Genomic DNA, 19,154 nt, shown 5'->3' on the forward strand with positions numbered 1-19,154 from the left:
GTAGTCAGTGAAAGAATTTTTTTTAACTTTGGGCTGTTGAACATGTGCTATATTAAGTAAAGAATGGAAAGGTCTGGTTCCTTTGTGCTTCAAAGTTCCTATGAGAGAGAGAGAGAGAGAGAGAGGGAGAAAGAGAGAGAGATCAAGCTCAGATCCATAAAGCCATCATATCGTGAAGACAGTCCTTGGGTGGTACAAATAGATGACATGAGCTGTGAGCTAAAAAGTTGGGAGGGACAAGTGCGCCAAGAAATCCCTCAAAAGAAAAAACAACTTGTCGATCTACTTTCAAGAATCCAGCCATTGAAGCCTACAGAGCACCGTTCTACGCAAAGGTAACATGTATGGGTATGACGGAGATATCATGTGAGAATTCCTCATTCCAACCTCGGGGGCAGTAGTCAAGCAGGGATGAAGCCTTTTTGGAAAATCAGTAGTGGCAAACGAGAATACACAAAGAATGGGGCTCAGCAGCCTGGCGCTCCCTGTCTTTTCTCGGCCCCCACCCTTCCTGTAAGTTTCCTTTCACACTGTGCCCAAATTACCTGGGATTCGTTATAACAGGATGACTGCTACCGAAAAACATAAACACGTTTCAGAACAAATCAACCAGGGAACAAAGAGAGGTTGTGTACCATGAGGAAAATTGGTCAATCAACACTTCATCCCTAATTTCGCCCCCTCAGTTTCTCTTGTATCTTCACAGTAGGATCAATAGAAGAGACCGTCACTCAATGCATATTTATTTGTTACCACTATGAGATAAAATGTAGTCTTCTCCCAAAGAAGTCATCCTTACATAAGAAAAACAGTTTATACTTCAATAATAAAAGTTTCCTGGCTTTATACAATTGATGTATGTATATGTATGGATTGTGGTAAGAGTTGTATGAGTCCCTAATAAAATGTAAAAGAAGAAAAGAGAAAAAAATGATTAGGGCAAAGACTGTACAGATGTGCTTTATACAATTGATGTATGTATATGTATGAACTGTGAAAAGAATTGTATGAGCCCCAATAAATTGTTAAAATTAAAAAAAAAAGTTTCCTGAAAACATTTGTCTTCTGGCTTTCAAATCATCTGGTTTTGATCACACCATTGTAGTTCCTTTCATCGGCTTGTCAAACCTCTAAGAACACACACTGCCGTTGCGGGCCCATCTTCTTCCACGATTCTCATGAGCACATTTTACTGTCCATGGTAGACTACTGCACACCAACTATTAGTTGAGTTACCATTTCGTATTTCTAATGTATTCTTGACCATCTTTTGAATACCCCAAAGGCATCTCCCCCTCCAAATGCTCAAAATGCTCCATTCCCAACTCCTTCCCCATTCTCTTATCTTGCTTTCTTCTAGTGGTGAGCCCTTAAATCGAGATTCCTAGGCAAACACTTTATTGGGATGGTGACATCACTAGGGTAGTGGAGCAATGAGATTGGAACCGAAGGTAGCCCACAAACAAGTTTCCACAATGGGACGCTAGAGCTGAAGCCTATCAGCAGAACCCAAGCCTCAGGGAATCCCCTGTAAGGTGCAAACACGTGGAGATCTTGACACTTCAACTCTTGTCAAACAATGGGGGACAGTTGTCTTGGATATCAATTCCTGGTCTTTCTTCTTCCCTCTTGTCACCAGAGAGTGCCCTCTCGTGGCAGTTGGGAGTAGCTTCAAGCCTGGGCTCCAGGCTTCTGCCAGTGATTCTCAACCTGCGGGTCACGATCCCTTTGGGGGTCCAATGACCCTTTCTCAGAGTTCTCCCAATTCATAACAGTGACCCTTTCTTAGCATTCTCCCGAATCACAACAGTAGCAAAATGACAGTGATGAAGTAGCAAGGAAAATAATTTTATGGTTGGGGGGGTCCCACAACATGAGGAGCTGTCTGAAAGGGTCTTGGCATGAGGAAGGTTGAGAACCATCAGCTTCCAGTAGAAACCTCTACCATTCCTTCCACTACTGAGAAGAACAACAGCACCTACCGACAGCTCTCTCTCCACCAGGTACTGAACTGAGCATATTACGTGCATTTCCGAATGCAATCTTCACAAGAGCAGGTAAGATAAATCGTGGCACTTATCCCCATTTTATAGTCACTTAAACGCACAGGAGTGAAGAGGTCAGCGATTAGCAGGTCATGGAGGGGTCTGGGTGGTGCCACGGGGTTCGACTCGATTTCTAAAACGCAGTGGAGCCGTTCTGTGAAGCAAAGCCTGTTGATGGCTTCCACAGAGATGACAGTCAGGAATCCCTTATGTTACAGTGTGTTCTGTGACACTCCGGATCACCGTGAATGGGAATTGACACTCTGGCAACGGAGGTTTGATAAGACCGGAGAAACCATTCCCAGCCAGGCAGTCTGGCTCCAGGGCGCAGATACTGAACAGGCATGTCATACAGCCACTGACCTTGGCTGTCTGTCCAAATGTAAGGCAAAGGATGTGTGTCACTCCCCCCGATTGAAAACCCACTCCTACCAATGGTTTACAAACACTCACTAATTACAATCTTCATTGTTAAGCATATCATGAAACGGTGTCATGCATTGGCTCCAGGTTCCCTTCCTAGCTTATCTTTCTCCACCTATACTCACGTCATATTCATCCATAAACTTGGGCTTCAAGGAAGTGTTTGACTGAAATACGAGGTGCTTTGAGCAGAGTAGCAGAAGATAAGCCAGTGTTCCTATCTGGTGTTCTATAAATCACTAGATCAAAGAAGTCAAGACTCCAGGAGGCTTCCACCTGCCTCAGTCTTTCACATTTCTGAAAAAGCAGTCAGGACTTGAAAGCTCACACCAATCAGGAGTGACCTGAGCCAGCTGGGAGACTGGCTGACTGACAGAGGGAGTCCATACAGACACCAACAGGTGTTGCCTAGTTTCCTGCTGTTGCCTTCACCTGGCCTTCTGTCTGCCTTCTGTCTACCTAAGCCCTGCCTGTTTTCCAATGGCCAGCCCCATTACTATTTCTTCTGCTGGATCGTTGGCTGCTGCGCACAGCACACTTTAGCTTCTCTGAACTTGAAAAGGACTTCCTTGCCACCCCCCAACAACAGTGCTTTGTCTCCTTGTTAGGTCATTTTCTTTTCCCCTGAAAGTAGAGCCAAGCTAGGTAAGAGAATAACAGGAATCTTACATTTCACGGAATGTCCTTTGGCACCTAACAAGTACAAGACTGGAAAGAGACAAGGGAATAAATATCAAGGTTCTTTCTCAGCCAGTGATATTCTAAATCCTAATTCTCTTATATTTTGAAAGTACGTCAGAAGGTAGAGCCAATTACTCATTGTAGTTGAAAGAATATTACATTCGGAAGGTCAACTCAGGACTAATTAATGGTAACCAGTCAGCTTTATTTCATATATGAAAGTGACTAATATCAGATAAGCTAACATTGTGAAAGTTAAATATTCACAGGGCTGGCCTTACCAGCACAACTGGTGTTATGGGAGGTTAATGATTACACAGGATAACTCTCTTATCCCTTTAACAGGATACTAACCACCCCACACCCCTGCCAGTTCTCCCACCCCACCCGGCTTTATTGTTTTGCAGGCTCTTACATTGCCTATAGACACAATGAAGGGTCTTTGCTTAACAAAGAATAAAACTTCCCTAGTAGGTAAATAACAAAATCACACTTCATGAAATAATTAATTTTCCATTATTGAAACTGTATGTAGATCATTGTACTTTTTTGTCATCTCTTCCAGCTGTTAATAGCTTCCTATGAGGGGATTACACCTTCTGCTCTCAGGAGAGAGATGGATATGGAATTGTGTCATTTTTCAGCAGCGTGGAGTCAGCATTTTACCAGTGATGTGGCCAGGAGAATTATGTTATGACACAGAGCATATATTTCTACTGTGAAACATTATGTGGCACAGAGATGGGAGAAATGGAAATAACCCTGTGGACGATGATTACACCTTCCTATGGCTAGAGAGTGAGGCTACCCAAGAGAGAACGTCATTCATGAATGGAAGGAGGGTTCTCTTGGTGGACAAGTTGGAGGAAAACATTATGGCATCATTAAATCTGCTATATGTTTCCTTGCCTCTAAATCACTTTTAGAGAAAATTATTTCAGTGAAGATAGCTTATAGTCCCCTGGGTTGTTACTACTAGCATAAAATGGAAAATCAAAAGATACACATCACAAACTATAACAGGTGATTCTACTTTGTAATATACAAACTGAGACATATCACCATATGCCTTGCATTTTACATCTTGATGTGAATGTCACATAATTTTGATTATCAAAAAACCCTGCAGCATCAGTAGAACAGATTCCGTCGCACAACACATTAGGAAACTGAAATATAAAGAGGTCAATATGGCCTGTCCGAAAAACAGACATAATGCTACCTTTAATTTAGATCATCTGTTTCTGAGTCAGGAAATAAATGAAAATTTTAAAAGATTTTGGATTTCAATGTAAAAGTATTATGGGGAAAATCATATATTTTATAGAATACAGGAGTGCTCACACTTTTTCATCATGTGAGCTACTTATAAAATGACCAAGTCAAAATAATCTACCAACTACAAAAATGTAAAACATATTTATTACATTTATTCATAAATGCATTGAGAATTCTTTGTATGCACAATGTATGTTCATGTACTTTGCATAACTGTATGAGTCCATATTGCACAACACAATTAACTATGTACATTTTTTGTCATTACCCGAGTTTACTATGATAACTTGCACTGAATGGAATGAGCCAGGGATGCAGAGTCCGGACAGTAGCTGCTGACAGCCAGCCTCAAGCACATTTCCAAATGATCATCAGTCATGGTGGACCGGTACTTGGAGTTAATGATCTTTAAGTGGGAAAAGGCTGACTCGCATAAATGAGTAGAGCCGAGTGATGCAGTCAGGGAAGTAGCACATTTTCTCATGTTTGGGTGCTTTCCCTCTGTGAGTAAGTTCCAGAACTGTTCATGTGCTCTGACGTCAGCTGAATGCTGGCTTGTAGTGTCAAAATCTCCCATTCCCTATGAAAGTGATATGCTTTTGTCTTCTTACTTGGTCCAGCTCCCCCACTCATTTTAATATCCTTTCTTACATTTAAGAGAAAAAAACAAGGTCTAAAAATTGGCGATAACTTAGCTTGTCAGTTTTGCTGCAGTGTGCGCAGTTGTTTGCGCATGCATTTGACACCCAAGATTGCATCTGATTGGCTGCGCTGTACATCAGTGAAGTGACGGGATTGATAATAGGTTGCAATCGACAAGTAGATCACGATCAACTTATTGAACACCCCTGAGATAATATATAATACATTTATATTATATATTATAATTTCTATAATTTAAACGATAGTTTATATTATATCATATGTAGCATATATTATAATAAGTATACATATTTCCATATGTTACTTTGTTGTACTGTTAAAGTGTTAGATTAAAACATGTTCTTCTTGTTTCAATTTCGGTCATGGCCATGCCTCTCCCACTCTCACAGGACGGAAAGGAAGCAAAATGTCCCAGCTATGAAAAACCAGAACGTTACTTATTCTTAGGGTAAGATTTTTTTCTGGGTACATTTTGGCTTATTTACTGTAATGATACTCTTGTCATTTCTGATTTCAGACTAATTTTAAACATAAATGCATGGGTAGTGTATTATTTAACGTGACACTTCTAGCCAAAATCTCTAACATTCACGACATGACCTTTCCCCGCCTGGGTCCAGTAAGAAGGTGGGGAAGATGCTGATGGGAATCAAAAACTGCAATTGGATCATTGCAAGCAGGATTCCCTGGAGTGCCATCGTGTGCATAAAATGAGCCCTCTCAGAAACAGGAGGTGAAATCTCATTACCAGCAATAGCCAAGAGTGAGCACTTCCTCTGGACATGATATCCTTGTGCAGTGGACCTCCTGGCACTAGATGACAGCTAAACCACAAGAGGAGAAGCAGCAGAACCAGGAGCCCGAGCATGGAACCAAGGGATGGACTTCCCAGCCAGTGGAGCAAGTGAAGAGGACAGCTTTTGAAAAGGAAGTTGGCTTGCAGAGTGGGGTGCTTCTGGATACTTTATTCCGGGAGTTGGGTTTGCTGACCCACAAAGCTTGAGTTGAATGCTTTTGGATTGAGGCTGACAGCAGAGCGATGTGCTTCTTTGGGCATTTATTCGCAGACCTGGAACTTTGTAACACGTCTTGACTGGCACCCACCTTGAGCCATTCTCCCTGGCATTGCAACCAGTTAACTTCCTTAATCAGCTCTGTAATCATGAATTCTGTCTAGATTTCTGTGTCGCCATTGCAATGGATACTAGAACCCGAAGAAGGAAAAGAAAGGGCATGAAGACAGTGTCATTGGTATCAGGAGTGGGATTCATGGGGATAGCTCCAGAGCACTCTCTCAAGAGTCATGGAGGGCTCCCAGCATTGAACAGGTCTAGGAATAAGACAGAACTCTTCAGCAGGTTGGTGCCATGGTGGAAGCATTTTGAGTCATAGCATTTAGCAGATCATGTGAAGTTGGAGGGCTCAGTGGTGGGGCATGATGCAGTGTAGAGTTTATAGGAAGATCTAATGGGGGGATCACAGCTCATGCCCCTGGGTTTCTTAGAGCAAGGACATGCCAACTGCAGCAGAGATTTATGAATTCATTGAAAGTGATGACAATGATTGACATATAACCCCCTCCAAGGGGGACGAACAATATAAAAGTGGATGAAGGGAGGCAGCAGTCGATGTAAGACATGAAAAAAGTTATTATAAATTATCAAGGGCTCATGGGGGTGGGGGGTGTATGACCTGATACTAAGGGTTCAAGTTGAAAGAACATCTTTTGAAAATGATGATGGCAACATATATATAAATGTGCTTGACATATGGATTGTGATAAGAGCTCTAAGAGCCCCCAATAAAATGACTTTTTAAAAAAGAAACAAAAATTCAATTCTGGCTCCTATTGAGGCTCCAGGGCACAGTAGAACTGTCACTGGGTGTTTCTGAGACTGCAGATCTTTTTTTTTTTTTTTAACATTTTATTATGGGCTCATACAACTCTTATCACAATCCATTTATCTACACACATCAATTATATAAAGCACAGATCTTTTTATAGGAGAGAAAGCCTCATCTTTCTCCCCATGTAACTGGTGGGTTTAAACTCCCAACCTTTCCATGCATGGGTGTGGTAAGAAGTTGGTGGAGGGTGGGGAACAGTAGGGGGATGGGAATAAAGTGTGAACATTTTGGGTATTCAGTGTTATTGCCACCAGAAAGCATCCACCAAGAATAGGCATTGGACAAACAGGTACACAGAGTGATGTGGCCCGTTGACGTGAGTGAGAATCCATCACTGACGACCCCAGTACTAGCCCAATAAGTCAATGAAAGACCTTGATAGATGCACATTTGCAGACACAGAGGCCAAGGCAGGTGTGTGATGATTTTCACGGAGAGGAATTCTGAAGCAGCATCAATTGAGCTAGTTAGTGGGAGTGGCGTGACCAATGAAGGAGCCTTCCCGAGTGTGGAAGGAAAAGTGTTTGTCGGTTCTGAGGTAATGGGATAGGCACTGCACCTTCTAGCTAATAATCTTCCCGCCAATTCTTTATGTGACTTCATGTGAAAACTGTGCCTATATTCAAGTTTTCTATTAGAGATAGCCAACTTTTTAACTTAAATACAGTTTTCATTCAAAGACAGTAAAAGGGAAAAATGAGTAGGCTGATAACGCATTGCCTATCACACTATCTATAACTGATCAAAAGCTCTTAAGCACATTGAAAGTGAGTTGATTTGGAAGCGTCTCATGGTTGACTACAGAGCTGAGGACTCAGTGATTACAGAGTCCATGTTACCGAGTTGATTCTGACTCAAAGCAACCCCATGGGACAAAGGCGAGCCTTCCTTTGGAGTTTCTGAATCTGCCAATATTTATGAGAGCAGAAAACCTCATATTTCTCCTAAAGCGTCTCCTCTTTCTTCCTAAGTGAAGTAGAAATGCTGACCTGGCTGTTGGCAGCCCAATGGGTAACTAGCTTCACCATCAGCCTTCCTTATTTGAACCTATAAAGTAGGAGATTAATGGCTGTAGCCCACCAATAACCTACAAATCTTGAACACGGGAGGACTAATGAGTTTTGTTTCTGAGATCTGATCACTTTTATGGAGGTTAATTATCTATATTTTATTAGATTTTAATACAAATATTTTCTGAATTTACACGATTCCATGTTCATTGTAATATAAACTATCATTCTGCAGTTACATCATTTGAATTTTTCATAACTCATTCTGCTTTTATTGTTTTACTATGCTTTAAAAAAATAATAATACCACTATCCAGAGAGAGTGTTTTGTGTTATTATTCAAAATGGAATTTGGGAAGTATTATCATACAAGCCAAAATAGGGTCTTCATAAAACATAACTTGGAGTGGCTCATCAGAATTACATGAGAGGCCATCTTCACAATAGCATTTCCTCGTGCCCACTCTTGTCCTTCCCAATCAAGATCACTGGGGGCTGGAGTCTATGAATCTATATTTTTAACAAGTACACCAAGTGACTCTTAGGCACACAAATTTAAGAAGCACCAGCCTAAACTTTTGAGAGGATTTTGCCACTGAATCCTCCAGAGCCTCTCTGGCTTCACGGCCTCACCCAAGAATACCAACAAGGAGCACTAGCGGTGTGACTTTAAGTGAACCACTTACAGATGGCAACTCAGAGACGGATTCTTTCAAACCCCCCAAGCAGCTTTAAGCAAGACCAATAGATCTGCTCCCAGAAAGCGGGAAACCTAGAAACCTCTACGGGGTAGTTCTCCTATGTCACATGGATTTCTAAAAGACAAAAATTGAGTCAGCGGTAACCTAAAAGAGTCAGGACAGTTTCTAGACTGCTCTCTGTGACAAGCCTCATTCTCTAGATCAACTGACGAGAAGCAGGCATAGACTGATTCCCAGTTTGAATATTAGCAATCCTCCCAAAGGAATCTGCCGACGGCCTCATGAAAACATAAGGGAAAATGTGACTGTCAGTTTTACTTAAAATGAGGGGCACTTCAATTGTTTTATGTGGTCATTGCTACTAGGTTCTTTTTGGAGTTTTGTCTTTGTTTTGTATGTTTTTCTGTACAAGTAAGTCATGATGGGAGAAATTTTTAAGACAGCCACTGGATTAATAATGATCTAGGGGCACTGAAGGAGGCGGGGGGCATAATAGGGAGTCAACAACAATGGGTCCAAGAAGGAAGAACATGTTCCAAAGTTGATTGTGCTTCTTAATATGATTATACATTCAAACTGTATGATCTGTTAACTGTATCTCAATGAAACTCTTAATAAAACAGTGATTTGCCATGTCAAAAGCGCCACATCGGGTTTCCATGAGTCAGAATTGACTCAGTGGCATTGGGTTTGATTTAATATGTGAAATGGAACCCTAGTAGCAGTACTTTTAAATGCATCTTCCTATACTAATTAAAAATAGTAGACCTTGCCAAGAAATCAAGAACGCCTCAACTCTTGCATTCTTATGGGTGACTTGTTGGTTGGTTGGCTGACTGGTAGAGTTTAAGGCATCGCTCACAATGAATGTGAAAATGACTTCACAAGGGAGGAGAGTCACCAGCTTCAGTTGCCCAAGGCAGATTCCTACAAGGCTAGCATCAGACTTGCTACCACCCTCTAAACTCCTTGTCAATTCAGACATCAGCCATCCCTCACAAAGCACTCTGCTTCTCTGCTGCCTTGGAAAATTCATTTGCAATGGCCACAGAACTCTCAAACTATACTCAAGATTATGGGGTTATTATGTAAATTAACAGATTCCAATTCCAGTTCAGAAATTTCATAGCATATTAGTGAGGTTGAGTCTTCCCAGACATGCCCACAAGCCAGCCTCTGTCTGACCCTCTACCCCTTTGCTTGGCCTCTGCCCTGCTCACACTACAGTACAAAGCTCATTTAGCACTGCTCATAAGTGCCCAGAGAGCACTCGATCATATACCTTACCTAAAAGCTATTGGCTCATTGGGTCAGCAAGTTTAGCTCCCCCAATTAAGTACCTGGAGGCATCTTACTCCACAAGCCAGCCTCCTGCACCAAAGCACTCAGTTTTACTGGCTTTGTAACCTCGGCAGTCCATTGCTCTGCTTCATGTCTGGTTCTTGGTTTTGTTGCTGCCTCTCCTCTACCACTCCTCTGGTGTCACACCTTCTGTCCCTAAATTAAAGAGGTTCAAATGTCCAAAGGACACATTCCATTCCTTGTTCTTCATTGTTTATGGTAATAAATTCTCCCTTCATGACTATAAGATGGCTTATTTTATACCTAGCAGGATGATAAGCACAATGAACCTTGTTAACAGTCACTCACAATTGAATCATTTCATTTATTAGCATCTTCTCCCCGCTTCTTTTACTAGATCCAGCATGGACAAAACAAAAAAAGTATTTCAGTGGGAGTTACAGAGACTGTAGCTGGAAGAGCCATATGAAATAATTCGCTGCACTACAGTTATTTTTCATTATGGTGGATAGAAATTATGACTGGTACCTTTTATAAATCTGGTTTAAAAAGCAAGAGTACCACTAGGAGGAGCAGCCAACCACAGCAAGCCCATTGCCATTGTGTAGCTTCCAACTCATGGCGACACTTTATGGGATGTCCAAGGCTGAAAACCTTTACAGGAACAGATAGCCCCATTTGCACATTTATCTATGACAACTCTGATGAAGAAATTCTTAGTTCCTTTCAAAAAATAGTGAACATTAAATCTAGAGTTTTCAGACCGGCAGGTAGAACTAGACCACAAATCCAAGTATAGAAGGAGAAGGAAGGCGGTGATAGAGGCAGGGCTTTGAAACAGGAGTTCTGTGTTCTGACCCTGCTACTAACAAGTCTCACAACCCTAGGAAAAATTCTGGGTCAATCTAGTGAAAATCTGTTCCAGCTGTCCAAGGACAGAATTCTGAAGTAGAAACATATTCTAATAACTGGAAGTATGACCCAATGCTCCATTTCCATCCATGATCAAGCCCTCCACAATGTAATGCTGTTTTCACAGTCCTGGAGAAGGAAATAATTGAAAGTTCAGTTCAAGGAGAGAGAGAGAGAGAGAGACAGATGGATAATAAAATGAGATGTCAATGAAGGTCTTGGTCAGATAACGTGACATTTACTACTTTGATGCATAAATCACACTACCATCTGTTGTCATTGCTGAAGCCGATTGCATTCATGAACTTGGGGAGTTCCACAGACCTGCTTCCAGTGGTTGTGCATCACTTGAAACTGTACATAAAATTGAGCTTGTCCTTTTCATGGCAAAAAATATTTTTAAAAATTACATTACATATTGCAATATGAATATCTTATGTACTATAGGATATACACTTGAAAATGGTTGACAAGATGAATTAGTGAATCGATTAATAGAAGAAAAAAATGCCTAACTCCATTTAGGAACCAGCTCCTGCGCACTGAGAAACACCCTGCCTACCTTGAGGAACAGAGCTAGTCAGAAGCCTGAGTTTCTCAAATGAGCCATGATCTCTGCTTCCCCGGAGCAATTTATGAACAACATTGCTCTGCTTTTCTTTCTACTAGATATAGTGCTTATTATTATTGCCCATGGCCAATTAGCTTCAATGGAAAACTGAAATCCATCATAATATTCATTTTTCTAATGGAGGAGTTAGAAGCAATTCTTCTCTGAAGTAGAAATGCATGATAGAGCGCTTACTGGAATGGAGTGACAAAGAGGAACACTATTCTTGTGCCACCATGTTTGAGCTACAGGTGCTAGCGTGAAGCTAGGTGTTCATCAGGCCACAGACCCATACCTTTAGGCCTCTGCTCTTCAAGGACAGATCTCTTTGCCCATTTATTCAAGAACCCATTAGAGTGGAGATACTTTGGCTTCTGCAAAGAACCTAGGCATTCAGGGGTCTTTGGTTTCTTTACTTCAATCGCAGTTCTCTCTCGGGTCCCATTCCAACCAACAGATGTCTCTTCACACTGCCTGCTACTGGCATTCGGTTAACTCAGAGCATGTTCTAGGCCCAGCGTGCTGATGGTTTTCAGAGCTGCTCTTGATGTCTTCATTTCTCTCTACCCTTTTCAAAAAGCATCAATGGTGCTGCACAGGAGAACTAAGCTGGCACCTTTCAGCTCCCTGCCCCCATCACAGGGCCATTAGAATCCCATCAATACCAATCATGGGTTCTGTTCCCTCTGGGACAATTGCTCAGGGTGGCTCCAGGTGGCTGGGTAAAAGGCAAAGCACTTCTCTTCCACTGCATCTCCTCTGGATATACCGTCTTAGAAAAAGTAAAACTGTCTTCCAAAGCAATTGCAACTTAAAGATGGATTTGATCAGAAAGTTATTTAATTCCAACTGCCCTTCAATCGGCCTCAAGGATACAAGTCTTCAAGGGTTCAATACCAATGCAAACCAAATCCACTGCAATTTCAACAACCCTGACTTAGAGCAACCTTGCAGGGCACAGGAGGATTGCTCCCTCGAGTTTCTGAAGCTGGTAAACTTTACAGGAGCCTAATGCCTCATATTTCTCCAGCAAGGCATCTTGTGGGTTCAAACTGCTGACTTTGCAGTTAGCAGCCCTATGTCTTAACCAACTACGTCACCAGACATCCTTCAAGGATTTAATAGTGGCCAAGAATCAAGGTCCTAACTGTGCAGCTCATGCCAGGCTTCATGCTATCTGACTGTCCATGTGATGCTCACTTTATCCAGACTCATTTTTGTGGCAAGGGCACACGCACACTGACCTCAGGTAAGCTTCATCCATGGCACTTCCTCAAGTCCATGGGAAGCACGTTAGGCATTAGCAAGAGAGGTCCCTACACAAGGGATTTTGCAGTCTAACAAAAGAGGGGAATAATTATGGTTTAAAGAAATATATCACAATAAAATATATACTGTCAGCTAATATTCTAGAAATGATTGGCCATTGTCATTAGGCAAAAGAAATAAATGAGGCAAAAATAGAAAGAAAAAGACAAAATTATCATTTGCATAGGATGTGGTTATATAATCAGAAATCCAATAGAGGCAACTAAAAACTATTACACAAAATGAGATAATTCATTAAAATCACTGGTTATAAAATTAATTTCTGTAAAACTATTGCTTTAGTATATGCCAATAATAATTGGTAAGAAAATATAATAAAAACATAAAATGGTTCAAATAAATACAGGATGTGTTAGACCTATGTGCTGTAAACACTATTATGAATACAATGAAAAATGAATATATAAGAACGTAGATCTATTCCTAGAGAGTCTAATTAAATATTATAAACGCATGGAGTCTCCATGAGCAAATATGACTGAAGGGCATGCAAAACCAAGAACATACAAAAAGAGAAGCATGCTAAATGACAAGGGAAATGAGATTACATCAAAGTGGCCCAGCATTGGAACAAAAATAAAACACTGGCACCCGGGTGGTATCCTGGTTACACGTTGGACTGCTAAGCACAAGGTCACCTGTTGGAAACGCCCCTACTGCTCCAAGGAGAGGAAGGAGGCTGTCTCCACCCATAAAGAGCTCCGGTATCGGAAACCTGCAGGGATGGTTCTGTCTGTCCTATATGGCGTCAAAGAGTCAGAATCAACGCAGTGGATTCCGTAAATGAGTCTTGTTTTATCTTATTCTTTCCATCAAAATAAACTCAAGATAAATAAGATACTGATTTTTTAAAAGAACTATAAAAATTTTAGATGATAAATTAAGGGTGTAAGAATTTTATACATAGGATCAAGAGCACAAGGGAAAATATGTGTACATGTTGTGAAGAGGATCTGGGGGTGAGGAGAAAAGACACAGGCAAGAAACATGAAGGAAACACAGCACACAGGATCAATAAACACAGATTATAGGCTTATAATCACGGAGTAAGAAGTTCCCCTTAAAAATTTAGTGTGAACTTTTTATTTTAGCTAAAACATGCAAAGACCTTGGAATCCATCACTAATTCTTACAAGAAAAATCAGAACAAACTACAAAGCAATGACCTAAATTACTTCCCCCACAACTGAAGAGCATGCTGATTCCAACCCAAATCTGCACATCTCTCCTCAAATTGCTGAAACCATCCACTTCAATAATATTCCATCATAATTTTGAAGAACTGGAAAACTCCCCCTCGGAACTCTGAGAGGAGAAGGGGAGAAATGACCCTGGTGAAACATGAAAAAGTCTGCTCCCTAACCAAGGGCTGTTCGTGAGGACAGAAGACTCTCCTCCAGCTTGTTCCCACTGCTTACCTGTCCTCTTACCTTACTGCGATGGTTTACCTGTCGTCTTATCTTACTGCGATGGTTTACCTGTCGTCTTGCCTTACTGCGATGGTTTACCTGTCATCTTGTCATACTGCGATGGCTTGAGCGTTGTGATGCTGAACGCTTTAGCATCTACAGTGAAAATACCACCATGGTCACCCAAGATAAACAGGTTTCAGCAGAGCCCAACCAAAAAACCTAACTCACTGCCATCAGTCAATGATGGCGCACATTGAACCCCATGCCTACCACACCACCACCCCCGGCTCACCTGCTATGGGTTTCCCAGAGCAGAAAGCCCCATCTTTCTCTCACAGAGCTGCTGGTGGCTTTGAACTGGACTACAGCCCACCATTTCACTGCTACTAAACAGAACAACAACAAGAAACAGGCTGTCCCCTTCTGAGGAATTAACTGCCGAAGACCGTAGGAGTAGCGGCAGCCCATTCTCAGATGCAATGCCAGAAGATGAGCTCCTTAGGCTAGAAACACTCAAGACGGGATGAAGGGAAAGCTGTCCCCTCCATGTGCAATCAACTATGACAGTGTGGGGGGACCTTCTCCTTTTGCTGACAGGGCACAACCCAAAATGAACAGAAACCGCTGCAAAAATCATTAATGGTCAGAATTTGGAATGGATGAAGTATGCTAACTAGAAATAGTAGTTATATAAAAATAAATGGAACACATAAATATCCATATCTTTGGCATTCATGAAAAGAAATAGACTGGTACTGGTCATCTTGAATCAATCATATTATTTACTATGCCAAGAATTAAAAATTCAAAAGGACTTCCTTACATCCATTGTAAGAAAACATTTCAAGATCTGTCTTAAAGTACAATACTGTAGTATAATACCTACCCATTTTTGAGAAAATAGATCTAATATAACAAGTATTCAGATTTATTAGCCAACTCTTAAAATTTGTGATGAAGAAATTGAAGAATTATACCAACCAAAATATTCAGTCTAAAATTGAACATTCATGCAATCAAGATGCATTGATAGTAGTGGTGATTAGAATCCAAATGGTGAAATGTACAGTAGTTGGAAAATGTGGTTTTGATGGTAGAAATAAAGCTGGAAACCCCATGATAGAATTTGGAAGATCAACTACTTCTGTATTTCAAATGCCTTTCTACAACAACATAAACAGCACTGTACACAGGAACCTCAGCAGAGAGAATGCACAGGGATGACAGCAACTACATCTGTGGCAAAAGACACGGAGTTCAACATCTTCAGCCAGAAAGAGGCCAGGGCTGACTATGGCACAGGCCATGTTGCTCATGGCTAAGTTCAGACTGATGATGAAGAAATTTAAAACACGTTGATGAGAGGCAAAATATGATGTTGATTATATCCCACCTGAATTTAGATAGCATCCCAAGGACAGATGTGATGCATTAGACACTAACAAAAGACCCAATAAACTATGGGGTGATATCAAAGCCATCAGACATGAAGAAAGCAAGAAAAAAAGAAGAAGAAAATCAAAGTGGATGTCAGAAGATACTCTGAAATTTGCTCTTGAATGTTGATTAGCTAAAGCAAATGAAAAAAATTGTCAAGTAAAACCGCTGAACAGAAATTTTCAAAAGGTAGGGCAAGATGACAAAGTAGAGTATTATAATCGGCATGGTTGGCAGTTCAAAACCACCAGCAACTCTACGGGAGAAAGACGGGGCTTTCTACTCCCATAAACAGTGACAGTCACAGGGTTGACTAGATGGAAGCGAGTTTGGCTTTTGGAGTCCAATAATGCAGTGGATGAATTTTTGACTGGTACAACTGAAGTGACCGAACACGATTTATACAAACCATGAGGGTAGGGGCCGCCAGTCACAACTTTTAATAACACTCATTCACAAAAGCAGAACCATGCCTGCTAGAACTAATGCATGTCATAAAAAGCAGAGATAGCATACAAATATAGCAAATATATGATAGTCTTTGGCCACCATATATTAGGCACCCTCAAAGCCAGAGATCAGAACCAAAATCCAGTGACCTACATGTGCAAAACCTTGAGATCATCTGCTTCTGCTCACACGAGGGTGTTATAGCCCTGCCACCAGTTCCTTAAATGTACTACAGGTGAATTTAAGGCCCAGTCCAACTTGCTTAATAGGATTTCCAAGTAATGCTCTTCTGACGTGGCCTATGAAGGACGTTGTGCACCTTGAAAGGACAGAGTCTTAAGTCCCAGCTGTTGCCATAAGTCAAAGATTATTAAGAAGTAACATAATTTGAGTGCTTCAAAATTTCCAAACACGCAATTTTGACATGAGGTAAACTGAAGAAGACAGAATTCTTCAGGGAAGTGTTAGAAAATGGAAACACCACTTCAGAAGTGTATAGACCTAGATGGAGGATGTGTCAAAAACAATAGCATCATAGTTTAAGATTTTGGGTTTAATAAAGGATTCTGTGATTTCATAGCAATACCTTTTGGCTTACCTGCCTATTATGTTGACTATTATTATTCGTTAAGATTTCCATTTTATAAAATGCTTAAGAAACTATGCATTTCTCATATAGAGAATAGGACCCCTGGTAACTTAGTGGATACCGATTAGGCTACGATCTGGCCAGCAAGCACGCAATGGGGTTGTACCAAATGAAATGTGCTTGACCTCAGGCAGTGCTATTCAATACACTCAAATACTGAAAAACTTCAAGAAATAATCTCACAATTTCAAGAGCATCATCAAATGAAGAAAAGTTAAGAAGTTGTAGGTCTAAACGTTGATGAATTCCTTTATCCAGGAAAATCTGCTCTCTGTTTTTTCCTACAGAAATCACCATCAGCAATTGGCAATTGAGAAAGCCATCAGAAGATTTTAAATACTGGAATTAGTTGTACTAAACTCACAGTTTTAAATTTTACATACCTAAAATGTAATTTACATGCTGTCTTTGATTGACTCTCAGTGTAGCTATCAATTGACAGCATATATGTCTAAAGGCATAACTATAGTATAGATGTGAACTTAAGTGGAGGTATACATTTTTCAGGACTTTCAAAGTCCTATTTCAGACTGATCCTTACTTTCTCTTGAAACCTAATCTTAATTTTCAGGAAGAAATTATCATAGGCAAAATATAGCTGAAAAGGATGGACAATAAATAAGAAAGACAAAGAACAACTGATGTATTTGAATTAAGATATTTGCAGTGTATTGAATTTGTTAGGGACTGCCAGGGCAAGAAACAAATCTGTCTTGGAAGAAGTACAGCCAGTATGCTCCTTTGGAGTAAGGACAGTTTGATTTCCTCCCACGTGTATCACAAGGGCCCAGTCATTAGAGAAGACATTGTTCATGGGAAGGTTCAGGATAAAAGAAAAGTCCTCAATTTGATCAATTGTCACTGGCTGCAGCAATGGGCTCAAGCCTTCAAATGATTGTAAGAATCGCTCAGTATTTCATTGTGTTGTACATAGAGTAGCAACAACTGGCAGGACAGCGCATCATTCTCCTGACAATCTCCCATCATTTTCTTCTATTTCTCTTGCATTCAATATAGAACAGTGATGCCCTGAGTTAAGGGAAGCGTAACAGAAAGGACAGTTACATGTTTCTTCTGCACAACAATCTAACTGCAACAACAAAAGACAAGAAAAGCCCAAGATAACCACGAACCACGTGCCTGCGAGACCACTCACAGCAAATCTGCACAAAGGCATGCAAAAAGGTGGTCCACAGCTGTTTCCTAAAATAGCAAAGGATTGAGCAGAATAAGAAACATCCTCGTGTTTAACCTCTGTAGAAATGACTTTTCACCCCTGCCTATATCGGATTGCTTATTTTGCATTTCATTATCTAATTGACCATTTTCTCTGGCCATTAATATATTTCCATTCTGTTTCTGGCAAATCATTTTTGCTAATAATTTCCGGCTCAACCTTTCTCTATAGTCTCATGTGAATGATGACTTGTTGCTTCACTAAGAGCTCATTTGCTGGGCTGCAATTTTGGTTCAAGAAGAATTAACATTTTGTAAAACAGATGGTGCAGAATAATTCATCACACCTTGAAAGATTCAAGGCTGCAGCGGCTGCTGCTGGAATGAGAGCCAGATTCATTTGACAGGTGTTCCACTGCCATTTGCTATTGTTCGAAGTGATATAAAGCGCTCCTCTCCTGCATGCCTGGAATGTTCCTGCAAGTTTTGCAGTTCCTGAAAGGCTCTCTTTAGAGGGGCCGGTGTGTTCTTGCCCGGCAAATCTTACTATATGGATAGATGTATACATAAAATGTAATTCCTGTATGCAGTGCCTACTTCTTGATTAAAGAGACAATTAACAAAACGTTTATTAACTTTTCTTTTCTTTTCTTTTTTCCTTGTCCCAGCGTTTGAGGATAGAACCAGCAGATCCGTAGCCGCTGGCACCAACCACGTGACGCCGGCGGGAGGCGTCCTCTCCCTCTGCCTCCGTACATAATGGGGACTGGGACTCCACGCTCCGGCCCGCCAAGAAATGGAGGGTTAGCTTTTCCCATATGTCACTTGCTAAATATAATTCAAAGATTAGGAGTACATTTCTAACGTGACTATTCTGAGTCATCAACGAAGAAAAGGATGGAATATTTTATTTTTAAAAAGATCAACTAAACTGGCTGTCACTTCTGCAAAGTTGTTTGCAAATTCAAATCCTCAGAGAGTTAGATAGTCTTGCTTTACACAGACACAAAATCAAATACCCAGCTCACTGCTGTTGAGCCACTTTCAACTCACAGCGGCCCTGGAGGACAAAATCGAACTGCAGTGGGTCTGGATCGCCAACTTTGCCTTTAGGAGCCCAACTTTTCACCTACCCCAGGGCTGCTTAAACAGGCACAGAGAGCGTATC

At 40.9% G+C, this 19,154-nt stretch overlaps 1 non-coding gene across 1 annotated transcript; it reads right to left on the reverse strand.

Annotated features, from left to right (window-relative positions):
• Positions 1-18,643: 18,643 nt before the first annotated feature.
• Positions 18,644-18,789, reverse strand: LOC142427089 (small nucleolar RNA SNORA57). Its single transcript, XR_012779918.1, has one exon. It is a non-coding gene; the product is annotated as a small nucleolar RNA SNORA57 (small nucleolar RNA).
• Positions 18,790-19,154: the final 365 nt, after the last annotated feature.

The sequence above is a fragment of the Tenrec ecaudatus genome, chromosome 14 (assembly GCF_050624435.1).
Source record: "Tenrec ecaudatus isolate mTenEca1 chromosome 14, mTenEca1.hap1, whole genome shotgun sequence".
Lineage (NCBI taxonomy): Eukaryota > Metazoa > Chordata > Mammalia > Afrosoricida > Tenrecidae > Tenrec > Tenrec ecaudatus.